At 35.4% G+C, this 18,405-nt stretch overlaps 1 protein-coding gene across 15 annotated transcripts in view; it reads right to left on the bottom strand.

The window, feature by feature from the left end:
- The window catches only part of ADGRL3 (adhesion G protein-coupled receptor L3), a 959,208-nt gene that overhangs the window by 877,639 nt on the left and 63,164 nt on the right, over positions 1–18,405 (bottom strand). The window contains exon 1 of one of the 15 annotated variants that reach the window (XM_061420279.1): positions 8,445–8,740. The exons of the other annotated variants lie outside the window; for them this stretch is intronic. The gene's annotated coding sequence lies outside the window, so the exon portion shown is untranslated. Of the gene's footprint in view, positions 1–8,444; positions 8,741–18,405 lie in introns of those variants that run through there. 15 annotated transcript variants of the gene reach the window in all.

Raw genomic sequence — 18,405 nt, 5'->3', positions numbered from 1 at the left:
ACACATCACTTTCTTCCCTATGGCTTTGCATTAAACGTCACACAAATGAACAGCAACAATTCAGAATTAGATGGATCTATATCATCCATTCATTCTCTACTGAGAATGAACATCTATGAAAGGGAAACCCTTCTACCATTTAGCTCAAACAGAGGCAAGAGAAGTTCATGACATCTGAAAATCTACCTCTTCCAATGATAAGTGATGTTTTCCTCTGACCCAGTTCTGAGAAAGGTCACTTGCACATTAATTCTGGGCTGGCCTTGATTGCTGCTTCTGAATAATCTGAAGCTCAAAAGCAGTGAATACTCTACCATAAATTAGTTAGCTATGGGATGCAGTGCAGCTGCCTTCAGCAAAGAGTTCAGAAAAGAGTAGGCTTCTCCATTTCCGCATCCATTTCTGATTTTAGTAATTTACTTTCTTTTCTTAAATGCCACAAAATCAATCTTAGAAAGACCTACTTCACAATGATGTGTACATGAAGTGCTATGGACATACGATAGATTGTATTTCACAAACTTTTCCCATTTATTTAAATATCTGAAATACTAACAAAACCTAAACAATGCTTACTCTAAGAAACCAAAAGCCCTAGGATAATTATATTTTTAATGCCATAGTATGACCTCATTTGAGAGATCTGTAAAACTGGGTAACATTCAATTCTGTCAAATCTTTGTCTAAGATCAAGGACTTGGACAATCAATATAATACCATAGTAAGAGCAAAGATTTACAACATATATAAATTTCAGTTTCATTTTACATTCTTGTCTCCTAAAGGCATTTGAGTTTATATAGTCCTAACTTGGATACTAAACACCTGGATTTGAATTATTGTTCTATTACTTCTTAGCTGTATTTCCTGAGCATTAATTTTATAGGAAAAGAACACTGATACCCATCTTTATCACTTTCCAAGAAAAGGGTTCATATTCATCTCATATAAGAGATGCTCAATAACCACTACTGCTTTTCTGTTGTTTCCTTTAACTACCAGGTTTTGACAGTCTATTACGAGATGGAGTTTTCTAGGAATGCATATGCCATACAAATATTATCATCTCCCATACCCATGATATGAAAAGAATTTGTCACCTACCACCATCAAGTCTTCCAAAATTAAGTTTCAACATAACTGTAGCCAATGAAGGAAGTGATCAGAAAAGTCATTCAAATAATATCAGATATTCATGGCATTGCAAGAGCTCGATTCCATATTTAAGGAAATGCTTGCTTTTTACTGTATTAGCTGCTATAAATGGCAGGTGTTTAGGACATTCTGATTTTCTTGGCCATTCTTACATTTCATCTGCCTATTGGCAGCAATAATAAAAACACGCTTCGGGTAACATTAATTTCCTGACAACCTCTCCAAGTGCCTTTGTATTTCAAACTTCTTTCCTCTGATGCAGTGTTATCTCACAAGCAAATCTAAACTACTATGACTGCCACTCTCCTATGTTGCTTAGGACCTTCACAATTAGACAAGGATATGTTTCCAGGAATGTCTAATGCCAGATAAACAATATTTTTCTTAATAAGAAGATTAACTGAAAAGTGATACAAATAATGTGATTCCCGTATGGGAAATACTGGTGCTAGTCACAAGTAACATTTTCTCAAATTCTCACCCTTTATGGAGTTCAATCAGTCATACAACAACATCCTGTTAGAATTTTACCCCTAAAGGTTTTCTTGTATAAAGACATGGAAGTAAACCTGCACTCAGGAAGAGGCCCTGCACTCAGGAGCCTATAATTTTAAATTTAGTCTTATAGGGTATACCTAACATTTCTGAGCCTCTAACCTTTATTCTTTACATATTCTGACCCTTAAATATGATGGTTTTTGCAAGCTGCACATGTCTAAATTATTTGTACTGTGGTAATTCTAAGTAAATTGGGATCTGAAGACAAACTGGCTTACATATTTCTTTTTTTGATGTGGGCCATTTTTAATTTTTATTGAATTTGTTATAATATTGCTTCTGCTTTATATTTTGATTATATATGGCCAAAGGGCATTTGGGACCTTACCTCCTCCACCAGGGATCGAACCCACACCCCCTGCATTAGAAGACAAAGTCTTAACCCCAGGACCACTGAGGAAGTCCTCACATAAATAAATTTTAAACCATTATTGTTTCTTATAAACAGCAACCAATCTCTTTGACATGATGTTTTGAAAAGAAGACTCAGTTGATGGAATCGGGTTTTCCTGGCAACAATTTGCTATGTAATTTTAGGCATGCCACTTAATTTCTCCTGGTCTCAGTTTCTCCATTTGTAAAACAAGGGAGCAGAACTAAAGGATTTGGAAAGGTTCGTGCCAGCTCTCAGATCGATGATCTCATTTAAATCTTTTACTTAGATGAATTAAATGGCAAGTTAATAAATCATCTATTAGATTGAATGTAATGGTCTGAGTAAGGTTTTGCTGCAGAATGGCAAGGACTTGCATTTTGGTTTAATTTTTTAAATACTGGCTCTTGCCAAATTTAGAGCAAGTCAAATTTGACAGCTTGTTCTGCAAATGACATTATTACTTGAATAGAGCATTAGGCCATATTTGGAAAGTACTTCAACTAGCAAAGCAAAATACAATTTATTATAGCTTTATTTAATGCCATGCTTCAGAAAAATCACAAATCAGTTTCATTAAATTTAAACAAAGATACATTTAAAACTTGGCAAAGGTGACTATGCTAATGAAGAATGATTACTTCTCTACCTATCAGGTACCACCAGAGTGTACATTACCACGATAAGATTTAATCTATTCAAACTCGAAACAAATGGGCTCTGTACAGAGTTCAAATGCACGATAGTTAAATTTCTCAAAATCAGATCTATTGTTCTCAAATTCTCTTTTAGAAATCCTTTCTAAAAAGAGCACACAGAGAAGAGAACAGGGAGGAGAATGTAAAATGCACTAACAAAGCTTATGTGCTATTAAAAAGGGAGAAAAAGAATATGTGAATTTTTATTCCACCTTGATCTTCTAATTAAAATAAGTCCTACAGCAGACACTGCACCTGCCAGCCAAAAGTTTATAATGAACAGAGAGACTTACTGCAGAGTGTCTTATCCGTGTTGCTCCCTCGGGCCCAAAATATTGATCCCTTTCATTGAATAAATACTAAAGTAACAACAAGAATCCATTATGTCTGACCTAACAAGAATTTTTAATTGAACAAGTTACCATCTGAATGACCAAGAAACAGTGGATATACTATCACCTGCCTTTCACTTCTTAAAGCCCTAAGTATAAAGGGCAAATAATGAATGAGTTGACAAAATTATTCATTTTCCCAAGAGTGCTCTCCAAATAAATGTCCTTTGTTTTAAAGAATTAAGATAGTTTTTGCTACCTGAGAAACTCGGTCACACTTTCTATAGTATTGTAGCAGTGTTTCTCAAGAAATTATCTTGCCAATTAATAAATGATGTACTACAGGTCTAACATTTAATTTTACATAATGTTTTTCCCAAATATGGGTCATATTTTAATACATCACACACAACTAGAAAAAAAGAAAAGGAAGGCCATTTCTTTTTCTTTAGAGGAGGCTGTTAGTACTAAGTACTAAAAAGGTATGCTAGCAACTTGATGTTAAATATTTCACAGGGCATTTCCACAGGAAATAATGATATACAAATATCTTCCTTAAACGATAGAATTTACCTCGCTCAAAATAGCTTAGTCCAATAAATTCTTATATACTTTATTAGACCCTAGACTAAAACATACCTGATACTAGAAGATATAAATTGGGTGAATCAGCAAGTAAAAACAGATAGCTAATCTTGGGATGAAGTTCTTTACCTTGCATCTACAAAGAGGGAAAAGCTGAATTCAGAAGAGAATACCTGCAATGATTTCAAATTGGAATATTAGGCCTGTGACTTTTACACTAATAAGTGGACACTGTCCACTCAAAATATGAATAACTTTCAAAAGAACTGAAGCAATATTAACTTCTCCATAAACTACTTATATTTTTTCCATTTGGATCAGTTAATACATTGGATTCATAACGAAAGCAAACTAAATGTTATAGACTAAAAAGTGAAGCCCATGTTTTAGGAAATCAATCAAACATTTACATGGGCTCATTAAAAAATGGCATGTTGGCCACTAATAATTATACATATTCATAATTTAAATAATCAGTTATCAATATTTTCTTGCCAAGATTTTGGACAAAGAGCATGCTCATATACTTCCACAAAACTTACTTAATAGTCTGTATTTTCAAAAGCATTTCAATCAATACCTCCCCGAAAATACCAGTACACTATTTATTATATAATTACAATACTTGAATCAAAGTAGCAAAATAAAAAGTGAAGACAACTAAAATATTCTACACCCTATCCAAATTTGAGGTGGACAATGCTTTACTGAAACAGATGGAGAGACGTAGTCCATGTTCAGCCTGCCTTTTAATTGAGTAGCTCTCAGTTTCTCTGAGCAAGTACATAAGAGAGGGACAGAGAAAAGAAAACACCTTTTCCTCCTTTTTTTTTTTTTTAATTGAACCATGGTATTAGTAGACAGACAGTATTTTTATTTTTTACCAAACTGACATCAACTCACTTTATTTTTATTTTTATTTTTTTTTAATTTTATTTTATTTTTAAACTTTACATAATTGTATTAGTTTTGCCAAATATCAACTCACTTTAAATATTCTTTCTAGTCTGTACTGGAATGCTGAAGGGTAAAGAAGGATAAGAAAACTGACCCTCTACGTGCAAATGAATAAAATCCGGGCTGCCTCAACTTCTCAGGCCTACTGTACAGCAGAAATGAGGACGAAGTCTACAGATTGGCCAGTCTCTGAGATCAATGATGATCAGTGGTGATATAAGAACTCACTATATAACTCATATTTTAACCATATAAATCTTTCTGAGGGAAAGGGATAGAGATTTTTATTCATGCTAAGTTGCAGCTGGGACCCTCTCTGAAAAAAAAAAAAAAAGAAATCCTGATTGATGTCTCTTAAATATCACATGCCAGTAATTTATTGTATAGGGTGTTTGCTTTTAGAAAAGGTTATGAAAAATATATTCCAACAGAGTTGAAACCTTAATTTTCCAACAAGAACTACAATTGCTTTCATTTATGTAACTTGTTTGAGTTTGTTTCAGTCTTTTAAATGTACTTAAAAACATGGCATTCAACACATCAAAATTGCTACTGAGCTCAGAATTATAATACTTAGACAAAATACAATACATCAAAATGAAGAATATTTACAAAAATACTATTCAAAACTAAACTGAATTCATTTATTAGCAATAGTCCAGGACATTTTCATCATTGAACATACAATTCTGAACACTAACTCTCCATTGTTCTACAGCAGTAATGTTTCTATGAGTTTATTATTAAAAACAAAGGCACTGACACTAGCCTATGGCTTACTTTAATTAGTGGACTACAATGTGAAAGTGAAAGTGTCAATCATATCTGACTCTCTGTGACCCCATGGACTGCAGCACACAAGACTCTTCTGTCCAAGGAAATCTCCGGGCAAGAATGCTAGAGTGGGTAGCCATTCCTTTCTCAAAGGAATCTTCCCAACCCAGGGATTGAACCTAGGTCTCCCATATTACATGCAGATTCTTTATTATCTGAGCCAATCAGGGAAGCCCCAATTCGGATCAATAGAATTTTTGTCAAGCATAAAATATTTTTGGAATGATTAGATTATTCTTATATATAAAACTATTTCATTCTATAAGAATGAGCGACTATAGTAGAAAAACTACTTCCTTTTTTTAAAGATAAAGGGAGAATCTTTATCCCTATATTTTTAGAACAGTCTGTAAATTGTATGTAAGAAAAATCACAGTATAAAATCCACTGTAGAACATTCCCTGCCCACAAATGCTTGTCCTAGTTCACACGAGCCTATGTGTTTGGACACTCAGTCGTGTCCGACTCTTTTCGACCCTATGGACTGTAACCCGTTAGGTTCCTCCATCTGTGGGATTTTCCAGTCATGAATGCTTGTCCAAATATGTCCAAAAACATCCAGTAAAGATTTAGTGAATCAAAGCAATATATAACAAATCTCCTTTCCTACAAAAGTATGTTAAAACTGAATGGCATCTTCTTAAGAGTCTAGAATCCTTACTCTCTAAAAGTCACCCCAAATAAGAGTCAGCTCTTTATTCTGCCTTATGAATATGTATGAGTACAATTTAATCTTTCTAAAGTATCCCTAAATGCACTTTTTAAAGGTAATATTGTAGTGAAGCACAGGAAAAGCCTAGAAAACAGAGCTCTTTCTAAAGTAGTCCTGAGTCAGAAAAAACGTGAAGAATCAAGTCCAAGCCCTTTAGGATATAGTTGTGCCAGGCGACTAGCAGAGGCATGAAGGAGGAAGACCAGACAAACTTTCTGAAAATCTATTCATTACAAAATAAAAACTTAACCTGAAATGCTACAAATTACTTTTGGATTTGTTATCAAATTGTAACTACCCAAAGAAGAATTCTAGAAACACATAAAGACTAAAAGATGTAAAATTGAAAAGGTAATATGATAAAATTCCTTATTAATTTTATACCACTATAGATAATATCCCAAATATCTATGTGCATCAATGTGCTTTTGCAAGAACTAAGGAAAAGATAAATTCCAAAATGCAAATTAAAAAGATCATTATTTTAAGTTAATCTCTTTCAACTTTGAAGTTGCACTGAAGGTCAAAAATCTTGGGTTGTAGTTAATTTTTCACATTATCTTATTATGTGTGCCAGTACCGCCCACTTACTGGAACTGACTGACCCCCACAGTACGCTATATTGCTTTAATTCAAAAGCCAGTTTGAATTAAACTTCTCATCATGTTTAAGGCTGGTAAAATTCAAAACTTGTCCATTTTAGCCAATTATCTCACTTTTCCCTCCCCGAGTAAAAACTTCTGATTTATACTTTTTATCTTATATTACTTACAACTCTTAGAGAGATTAGAACTTGTTTACAGCATAACATATACCCACTACATTCCTCTGTCACTGTTCAAAGTCACCTTATTAACTACTCTCCTCCTTTTATTCGGCCCAGGAAGATAGGAAATAATTGCTGCTGTCATGAGTTAGAGCAAAACCTAAAAGATACAGCCTGTTGCTACTGCTGCTAAGTCACTTCAGTCGTGTCCGACTCTGTGCGACCCCAGAGACGGCAGCCCACCAGGCTCCCCCGTCCCTGGGATTCTCCAGGCAAGAACACTGGAGGGGGTTGCCATTCCCTTCTCCAATGCATGAAAGTGAAAAGGGAAAGTGAAGTCGCTCTGTCGTGCACGACTCTTAGCGACTCCATGGACTGCAGCCTACCAGGCTCCTCTGTCCATGGGATTTTCCAGACAAGAGTACTGGAGTGGGTTGCTATACACATATGCGGCAACCCTGGCATGAGCCAGGGAAAAGTCAATCAATCAAAATCATCTTGGACATAATCTTTTTAATTGTGAACCTGAATATCATCAGCAGATGATGAATCTTCACCTACTAAAACCCAGTATCAATAGCAATGTCAGGAATATTTTTTTTTAGCAAGTTGTTCTTTGGTAGATTCTATTTTTTCAAAAATATAAAAATATTAATCAGGTTGATACAGTTAATAAAACTTAGCTCAAACTGACTCGATGGACATGAGTTTGAGTGATCTCCAGGAGTTGGTAATGGACAGGGAAGCCTGGCGTGCTGCAACTCATGGGGTCGCAAAGAGTCAGACACAACCGAGCAACTAAACTGAACTGATTCTGTATATAAAGATCACTCAAATGAGTATATTTTGAAGAGTTTATCAGTTTTCTTCCTACCTTACCTAGGCAAGGATGGATGGTTGTGGAATCCCATTAATACTTCCTTGCCTCTTACTAGTTTGATGGACAATATAACTTCATAGATGACTAGGTGTAGCTATGACACATAAATGCCTTTTATTGACACACATGGTCACTGGGACCTATGACTTTTGCATTGGTACCTACACAAAAGGCTTCATTTATTTAAAGAAACATTTTTCCCCAGATATAATGTATACTTTCAACACAAAGAATTTTTTACTCTCCCATTCTGGGAAACAAAAAAGATATAAACAGCAAAGTTTCAGTACTGTCCACATTAGTCATAAGCCAATTATACTACTCCAATATTTCTACATTTCATTAAGAAAAAGTATGTCAGACCAGGTTTCCAATGTCTTCCAACCATATTATCTATCATTATGGATTTATAATTTGACATAAAGAAAGCAAACCTTTGTATAATACACACTGGTTCTGCTTTTGTTGAATACACACATCAGTGATTTTTAGAAAGGAAGAAAGGAGGGAGAATCTGAATTTTGATGTGATTTACAAAGACAGACCATCCTTCATACTCTTAGTATATGTCTCAAACATTTTATAAAGTCTTACCAACTTTATAATCACTCTGAGCAAAATCTGAATCCAGATAACATGGTCCTCAGCTATGTTGCTCATCTGGAGTTCTGTGTAGAGAAGGTAGTTTAAAGAAAAGGTTAATTAACACAGCTGTGGTCTACGTGGAACATTTTCTAGGCTAAGACAACTGCAATTCACTTCCCCTAGAAATCAGTTGACTGGAATTCTTGGCTTTCTCCCAGGCAGTTTCTTAAAAAGGTTACCAGCTTAATTGAATGAAATCAGTGTCTGCAACCATCAACAATTATCTCTAGAGCAATACTTGTTATTAGACTGAATAAAATCAAAGTTAGAAACCAACCACAATTACTTATGGAACAATAATTCCCAATATTGGCCAGTTTGATTGCATCTGATACTGCTATGGAAACTTCCTGAAATCTACTTGCTTCTTCTTTCATGCAGACACCACATGGATAATAAAAGATACCAACAAGTCTATAACTTCCATTTATTTCAAGGAAAGTCAAAATTATCTTGAAGCAAATGAGTAAAAGTCCACCCTAAATGGACAAATACAGTCTGTTTTATCTGCAATCACAATGCTGTCTCCATTACATTTGCTGTTGGCCAGTGACCTGGGTCGATCCCTGGGTCGGGAAGATCCCCTCCAGGAGGGCATGGCAACCCACTCTCGTATTCTTGCCAGGAGAATACCCATGGACAGACGTAGGCTGCAGTCCATGGGGTCGCGAAGAGTCGGACATGATTGAGCAACTTCACTTTCACTTTTCACTTTCATGCATCGGAGAAGGAAATGGCAACCCACTCTAGTGTTCTTGCCTGGAGAATCCCAGGGATCACGGAGTCTGGTGGGCTGCCGTCTATGGGGTGGCACAGAGTCGGACACGACTGAAGCAACTTAGCAGCAGCAGTATTTCAGTACTTGCAGGTCCTGGAAACTTTTTTGATTCATTTGAGAAACCAGTATCCACAGTACCCATGTAATGTAGTCATAATCACATTGCACTCAATGCCTCATTAGATGACTAGCAGCACATCACACGTCATTTAAGGCTTTTTCTGGCACTTCAGAGTAGACAGATATTCCATCCAAATATGAAAGTTTTAGCAGTATTTTTTCTTCCTGCAAAATGAAGAGCTAGAACTATACATAAAAATTCAAAGAAACCAGATTTTCCAGGTTCCGTAAGGTACTATATATAAAGACAAGTGTTTTATAATTAATATTTAATTACAGATAAGATTAAAAAGATTAAACCCCAACCACAAGGTTCCTCCTCTTAAGAATTTCCTAACTTTTCAAAATATCAAAGTGAATTAATAAACTATTTTAAATCCCCTCTCTCTGGGAAAATTAGGGATATCTTTACTACAAAGCTCAATTCCTATTAAATAATATATTGCATACTGTTGATTTCATTCCAATTATTTTCATTTAATAATGCTAACAAAATGGTACATACTTTACTTCGAAAATAACACAGCAGAAAGCAGACTATGAATTGTTTCTGCAATGATTTTACATTTACCTAACTTTTCGGTTTGTTGTTGTTGCTCAGTGGCTAAGTCATGTCTTAAGTCAACTCTTTTGCAATCCCATGGACTGTAGCCTGCCAGGCTCCTTTGTCAACGGGATTTCCCAGACAAGAATACTGGAGTGGGTACCCATTCCCTTCTCCAGGAAACTGTCCAAACCCAGGAATAGAGTCTCCTGCATTGGCAGGGCGATTCGTTACCACTGAGCCATCCAGGAATTCATAATTTACCCAATGACTCTTTATATCAAGATTGTATTGAACAATTTTCAGAAACTTTAAATATGGAATCCCCACTTTTACATTTTAAACTCATCTAAATATGCACAGTTCCTAATACATCTGTGCACTATTTTTTAAATCTTCCCTAGCATTACCATTTTACAGCTGATATGCTGATCATTTTTCCAGAAATATTTTAAAAGATACACTCCTTTATGGTTGAGTCATAGAAGTTTTTAAGAGTGGTAGTGCATCACAGGACAAAAATAATGAACTGGTTCCTTATTATTCAAAATAAAACAGACAAGAAGTCTAGTTCTTGATGTATAGGTGGCATTGTATAAAGTAGGGCAAAATTAGAGGAGACAGAAGTCCTTCACTTTTATTTTTTTTCTCCTTTCTATAACAAGATAAATGCTTGTAAAACTATTATAAAATAAATATGATCAGGAAGAAACTAGTGTTCCATATTCAAAATATAATGAAAAGAAACCAAGGCAGATTTTTATTTATTTATTTTTAATTCAGGGTTGTTGGCCAGGCAAGAAGCAGCCCAGGTTAGTTAACGATCTAACAGTGGTGATCACTAATATGCTCTTTAGTGAATGTGAAAGAAAGCATTAGCTGAGTTTTTTTCAGAAGAGTGAAGCCCAAAAATAACACAATTCTGAGGTTAATATTTCTTCCTGGCAAAACTGAAACAGGTATAAAATAGAATTACCACTTACAGAGGTTCCTAGGAAAGTCATACCAAACTAACTTCATTTTCTAATTTTGAGAGTTAATATTATCAGGTAGAATTCAGATATGCATATATTTAATTTCATAAAGTCTTCCATTTAAAAAAATAAAATATATAATACAGAAGAATGAAAAATAGATCATAATTATGTAGAGATGGGTGAATGACTATACCACATAGATGGCCATGAATTACCACAGATTGTGGAACTGCTTAAAATTGCAAATAATAAATTTCATAACTATTATAAAGATGATTCTCATGAATAAGGCTGGATTATTATACTTTAACATGGAATAACATTAAAAGTCAATCTTCTAACCATGGCTAAGTCCTTCCCTGATCTTTATTTTCCTTCTTCAACCTCTTCTTTCCTAACATCTCTATCTCCATAGAAGTCTAAGACCAAGCCCCAATTAACTCAGCTGTTTGAAAGAACAATTCTCTCTTAGCTTTAGAACCTCACATAGGTTATTTCCTTCTGTTTCAGAAACTGTTGTCCTCACTTATCACATGGCAAATCCTCAATATAGACATTACTTCTTTTCAAAGGAGATATTCTTCCTTGACATTCCTGGCTGGTTTCAACATCCTTGTAAATACTAAACTGAAACACTGCATTACAGTTGTATCATAGTTTTTACAGTGATTCTTTAATCGTATGTTTCTTTTATCCAGCAGTGTGCTTGTAAGTCAACTCTTGAAAAAAATAAGGATCTCTAATTTGAAGTGTTTATCAATTTCCACGGCAAAGCATTCTCTCCCTGCCACCACTGCACATACATACACACTCCATGGCCAATTTCAAAATACCAATGTTTCAATCCTTTGAAACACCTTGGTAAATCACTATTGTTCTCTTCATAGAGATGAAAAAACCAGATCTGGTTTCATATGATTACAAAGATCTTAAACCAGGCTCTTAGTTTAACATAGAGCTAAATTTGTATGTGTTGAGGTGTGTTGTGTGCCAGACTTTTTGCTAAGTACTTTTCACTTACTTATTTAATTCTCACAACTACCATGAAATACTATTTATGTATGAAAAAAGAGATATGATGATATTAAATAAGTTTTCCAAAATTGGAAAGGTAGTAAGTATCAAAATTAAGAGTCAAAAATCACATTGTTTACATCAAAGCCTGTGATCTTACCATTGACTCCACTTCTGCCATCAAGTACTAGACTGTCTCTAGGCTTCATTATTTATTAACAAGTAGATCAAGAAATGCCCAGGGAAAATAATAGACAGAAAAGCACATTTTGTTTCCTTCTATAAACAGCTTTTAGCTAAATGCTTTGGTAGAAGATATAAAGTTTGAGGCTCTATCTAGTCTATCTCTTGTCCAAAAAGTATAAAACAACCAAACCATTATCAGTTTTCCAATATTCTTCATAAGCTTCACGAATTTACAGGTTTAATATGCAATGAAATCATCTTCAAATATCTAAATCATTCTGATCTCTTTCAACTCTGACCTTGTATGGTATTAATATCTATGGACAGGGAAGCCTGGCGTGCTGCGGTTCATGGGGTCACAAAGAGTCAGACACAACTGAGCGACTGATCTGATCTGATCTGATCTGATGCTCATCATGGCCTTCCCTGGTGGCTCAGAAGGTAAAGCATCTGCCTGCAATGTGGAAGACCTGGGTTCAATTCCTGAGTTGGGAGGATCCCCTGGAGAAGGGAATGGCAACCCACTCTTGCCTGGAAATTCCATGGACGGAGGAGCCTAGTAGGCTACAGTCCATAGGGTTGCAAACAGTCGGACACGAGTGAATGACTTCACTTTCATGCTCATCATATATTTTAACATTTAATCATACACATCTTATTGAAGTTCCTTGATTGCAAGAAGCATTTTTATACTTCCTTGCAAATCCCTGAAGCCTCTAGCACAATGTTAGATACTAAGTACTTACTCAGATGTCTTCTAAATTGAATCATAAAGTAATGATTTTTGAAACTGTAGAAAAGAGGAAATCTAATGTGTCAATGGCATATATCTTGGTAACCTATTTGAATATGCATTGATTTGCATCGCTTTATAACAGAAACTCATATATTTCCAATGAAAGTAAGTGTTTTAGAACATAAATATGTTCAAAGAAAAAAATGTACAAGATACAAAAAGCTAATTATGCCATTTTTCTCCTTTATGTCATCATGTCAGTGAGACACAAGGACTAACTTGCATTTCCGTCAGACTTTATGCAACACAAACACTGGGAGGATAAAACTGCAAGACTCCAGGCTGTGAGGAAAACTGCTTTGCTGAGTTGCTTACATTGAGGAAGAAGCCTGACCAGTTCTGAATAGTGATGATCTTATATCAAATTGTTATTTGTCTTGATTTTAAAATAATTAAATATGGTGGGAATGGGAGGATGCTGGTGAAAGATTTTATTGGAATATATCATTAATTAGTTTTGAAATAAATTCAATTGATGAAGAAGCATGCCTGAAGTGATACTGGGAGCAAATCAGGCAAATATGGGAATGCTTAAAAATCTTGGCATGACAGAAAAGAAAGCACAAGTTTGTATGTTCTTATCTTAGACATAGGATTTAATTATGCAAAGTATTAGTATATGAGGTATGCTGCTGCTAAGTCACTTTAGTCATGTCCAACTCTGTGCGACCCCATAGACGGCAGCCCACCAGGCTCCCCCGTCCCTGGGATTCTCCAGGCAAGAACACTGGAGTGGGTTGCCATTTCCTTCTCCAATGCATGAAAGGGAAAAGTGAAAGTGAAGTTGCTCAGTCGTGTCGGACTATTAGCGACCCCATAGACTGCAGCCCACCAGGCTCCTCCGTCCATGGGATTTTCCAGGCAAGAGTACTGGAGTGGGGTGCCATTATGAGGGCTTTTTTTTAATACTTGTGATACCCAAATACCTCTCTATATTTCAAAACTGAATTACTTTATTTTTATTATATATTCATATAAGAATATATGATTAATCCTGAGGTAAACACCTTACCTACTGTTATGGACACATTAATTTTATAGGTTTAGGGTCTACAATGAATAGTTATGAATAGTACTGTAAGTTTACTCTTCAAGCAGTCTGACAACATCTCAGGAGTGTCAATGACAATTAGTTGATTTCAATAATACTGAGTGCTTACTATGTGCCTGATACAGAACTAATCACTTTATATGCATTCTGTTATTTAACATAATCGAGAAGCAGTTACTATTTGTATTCCCCTTCTACAAGGTAGAAATCAAGGAGGTAAAATAATATCCCCAATGTCACACATCCCAGAATAGATCAAAAACTTGATCCAAAGGCTACATGAACCACATTAGGATGATGTAACACACATGCTAACACACCTCAGGGTTCTGGTGGGTCCTAAATATTGGAAGAGCAATATGCAGATTCTATTACAGTTGGAAAAATCATCATCAATACCAAAACCATGGAGGCTTATAGAGCGAAGTATATCCTCATTTGGGGATCCTCTGATATTATAAGGGCTTTTTTTTTTTTTTTTTAACTGGAACCAAGACTAAATTTTATCAAGGGACCTGGTCCATTAGTTCATTCAGTGCTAATAAGCAAGATCTCCTGGTATTACCAACATTTTAGTATTGGTGGGGTAGAAATTTTAACACTCAGGTTTACAAAAATATTCGTCCTAGGGCTCCCCAGGCAGTTGGTAGCCCTAACCTTAAAGGACTCTAACCTGTACCTGTTCATATATCTCTTCTTACTTTGGAGAAAAACAGGCAGTTGAAACCACATACACATTTTCCCCACAAACCACTGTGCCTTCTGCCCAAAAGTGTGCATGCACATGCACATGTACACACAGGCACACACACACACACACACACACACACACACACACATCCATACCTTCAGTAAGAAAAATGGATCCAAAAATATTATAAAGTGAAATAATCTTTAATAAGTTCATATGACATAACTATAGAACAGCAAGGACAACATAAGAGCATTACAATGTTTTATTTGACTTTTATTTCAAGACTGTTATCATCAGTAGTGAGGCTTTCTAACTTAATTTTAATATTTATCTCCACTATTTAAATCTGGTACTCACAGAATAGATTTAAAGTATTCCTAAGCTATCCTAGTCAGTGTGTCTAAAACTAAGTTCAAAGAACACAGATCTGTCTAAATATATACCTAGTCTATGACCGTAAACAAATATATTCACTGGTCCCCACAACATAAACTTGATACCAAAGGAATATTATGGTTTTAAAATAACAATTATAAATAGCACTAATTAGATATCATGAGTAAATATTTAAACTATTGTTTTGAATAACACCTGGAGAAGGAAATGGCAATCCACTCCAGTACCCTTGCCTGGAAAATTCCATGGATGGAGAAGCCTGGTGGGCTACAGTCCATAGGATAGCAAAGAGTCAGACACAGCTGAGCCACTTCACTGGTTTGAATAACATTATCCTCTCTCCAAAATTTGGAGCCAAACTGAATTTCTTATTTCTTTCAACAGAGCAAAAAATTAGACCAAGATCAGTGTGACCTTGTGATCTTTTTGACATTGTGATCTATCATAAACTACTATATTATTTGTAGGAGGGCAAGTATGTTAGCAATAGACTTGGAAACATGGACCTCATGGAAATACTGGATTTCAATGCCAAAGAATTAAAAATAGTGAAAGGTGAAATAAAAGCACTGAATATATTTTACAATGAAACTGACTCTAAGCATGTTAAGATTTTTTCCTGTACTTTTGTGTACAGCTGGGAATATTATAATTTTCATATTTCAGTTCACATTAAAATTTGATTGTGTGTATAAAAGACTAGAAACAGAAGAAATGAGAAAAGTAATCACCAAAATGTTAGAATTTTTAATGTATATGCTGTGTTCAGTCATGTCTGACTCTTTGGGACCCCATGGACTGTAGCCTGCCAGGCTCCTCTGTCCATAGGATTTCCCAGGCAAGAGTATTGATGTGGGTTGCCACTTCCTGCTCCAGAGGTCATTACTGACCCAGGGATCAAACCTACATTTCTTGTGTCTCTTACATTAGCAAGTAGATTCTTTAACAGTGCACCATCTATTAAAGTTAGTTTTCAAATATAAAGATTTTTCCATAAATACAAATGACAGGATGTGAGAATACACATAGTCAAATGCATGACACACTTAGCTGGCTTTGCATTTTTAAAATGTGATTCTACCCTGGATGTCCTTCATCATCTTTAGAGTTTATAAACTTGGTTTGTTCTAGATTACAAGTAATGAAAGGTAAAAATTAACACAAAGTAAATCACTGGCAAAGCACAGTAAAAATGTGCTTTCTCAGGTTGATTTAGTGTTGATTAACTCACAATACTCCTTCACACAAAACAAACAAACAAAAGAAGCTAAACTTTGAAGATTTATCTTGAAAGATATGATGTTCCTAAAAATGTCGAGTACTTTTACTGACTCATGCAGAGGAAAAAAAGTGTCTGTAATTATTGATACTACCTCAGAGAAGACTCATAATTCTAGTAAATTCTATTCAGTTTGGCAGGAAAATAATTTCTGATTTACTTTTAAATTCTCTAACAACTAAATACTATGTGCTGCAACAACTTAAAGCAATAAGCAAATACCCACAAAGGAAGGCAAGGGAGACATACATTTTAAAATTAATGATATAAAAGATATAAAAGGATGATTAAAAGATAGCCAAACAACTAATGTTCATGTTGCCTCAGAATTCTCTATCAGAGAATAATCACTTGACTGTAAAGAGCAGAAGAAAAACTGGTCAGAAGGAAAAGTAGAGCTAAAGGTAAGAAAATGTGAAAATGTGTTGAGAAATATTGTATTACTAGGAAAGTATTCCAATCTCCTAGACCATTTGACTAAAGAGCAGATTATTTGAAAGGACTTGCAAAATAGATCCAACAAACGCAGTTATCTTTGAAGGAACTTAAAAGATTGGAGAGGGGTCTGAGTCACCAGGCAGACTCAGACAAATGCATTTTCAATTTGCAAAAGAAGAGAACAGTAAATTCTTCAAGATATTGACATAAGAATTTTACATTATTCTTTTAAAAGCTTACATAACAACTTATTAGGAATTGATTTGCATGGTGCTAGAAAAGGATTTCTTGTTTACCAGGGGCCACCTGGCTACACTAACCATGAGTTACCAGAAATGAAGTACTGAGACACAGACAGCACAGAACAATGGTGAATAGTGAGAGCTCCCAGGAATTATGTACAACCTGTGTGATCCAGGCAAGTAATTTCCACTCCCTACAATTTGATTTCCTATTTGTACAACAGTAATAACAGGACCTCTTTATAACAGAGTTATGAAAAATAAATGTATTTAATAGTGATGACATAAAACAATAATGCACATCTTCTTCAGTATAAATAATTAAAAATGGCATCTCTAACTACAACATCATCCTTTCTAAACATATCAGATATGTAAAGAGGGAAGCAAAGAAGACTGAGTTTAACCAGTCCTACCCCTACTGACATAGCAGTAAGGAACCCACCTGCTAATGCAGGATACGTGGGTTCGATCCCTGAATCAGGAAGATTCCTCAGAGAAGGAAATGGCAACCCACTCCAGTATTCCTGGAAAATCCCACGAACAGAGGAGTCTAGCAGAATACAATTCCAAGGGGTGTCAAAACAGACAGACACAACTTAGCAACTAAACAACAAGAGTCGGGCATGACTTAGAGACTAAACAACAACACAAGGCAATTGGTGAGAACACTCATGACAGTCCTGTCCTCACAATGGGATGTACAGAAATAAAATCAAGCCAAGGCTTCTCAGGTGGTGCTAGCAGTAAAGAACCCACCTGCCAATGCAGGAGATATAAGGGAGGTGGGTTTGATTCCTGAGTCAGTAAGATCCCCTGGAGGAGGAAATGACAAACCATTCCAGTATTCCTGCCTGGAGAATCCTATGGACAGAGGAGCCTGGAGGGCTACAATCCACAGGGTCACAAGGAGTTGGATATGACTGAAGCTGAGTGTTAAAATGCTCCAAGTTTAGTAAGAGAAACCCAAAAAGCATTTAATAAGAGGGCCAGCTGAACAATTTCAGGACCTCTAATGCACCAGTCTATAAATACTGAATATATACAGTGTACTGTGTATACTGTAACTTCTGTGTGTAAAAGCTACCTAGGAACAGAAGCTCTTTTCTTGAGAACTTACCACTTTCAAGATTTCACAAAAGTGAGCAAGTCTGTGTTGAAGAACAATGGGATATCAAACCTGATTTGCCAAAAACAAATGCATTCAGTGGTCAGGTAATGTCATTCTAATACCAACCCACAGCATCCTTCTTTAATCTAACATGTGGTTGCTATATTTATGCTATAACTTAAGTTACTTTATTGACATTATCCCTTCCATTTTTTCCATTCACGTAGAAAGTGAAAGAGTGTAAAAAGTAGTAAGAAGGAGTACACAGTGACAGAAGTGAAAAG

This window comes from Bos javanicus, chromosome 6 (assembly GCF_032452875.1).
Source record: "Bos javanicus breed banteng chromosome 6, ARS-OSU_banteng_1.0, whole genome shotgun sequence".
NCBI classification, from domain to species: Eukaryota; Metazoa; Chordata; class Mammalia; order Artiodactyla; family Bovidae; genus Bos; species Bos javanicus.
Note: the sequence above shows the minus strand (reverse complement) of the source record. Positions and strands in the feature narration are given on the sequence as shown.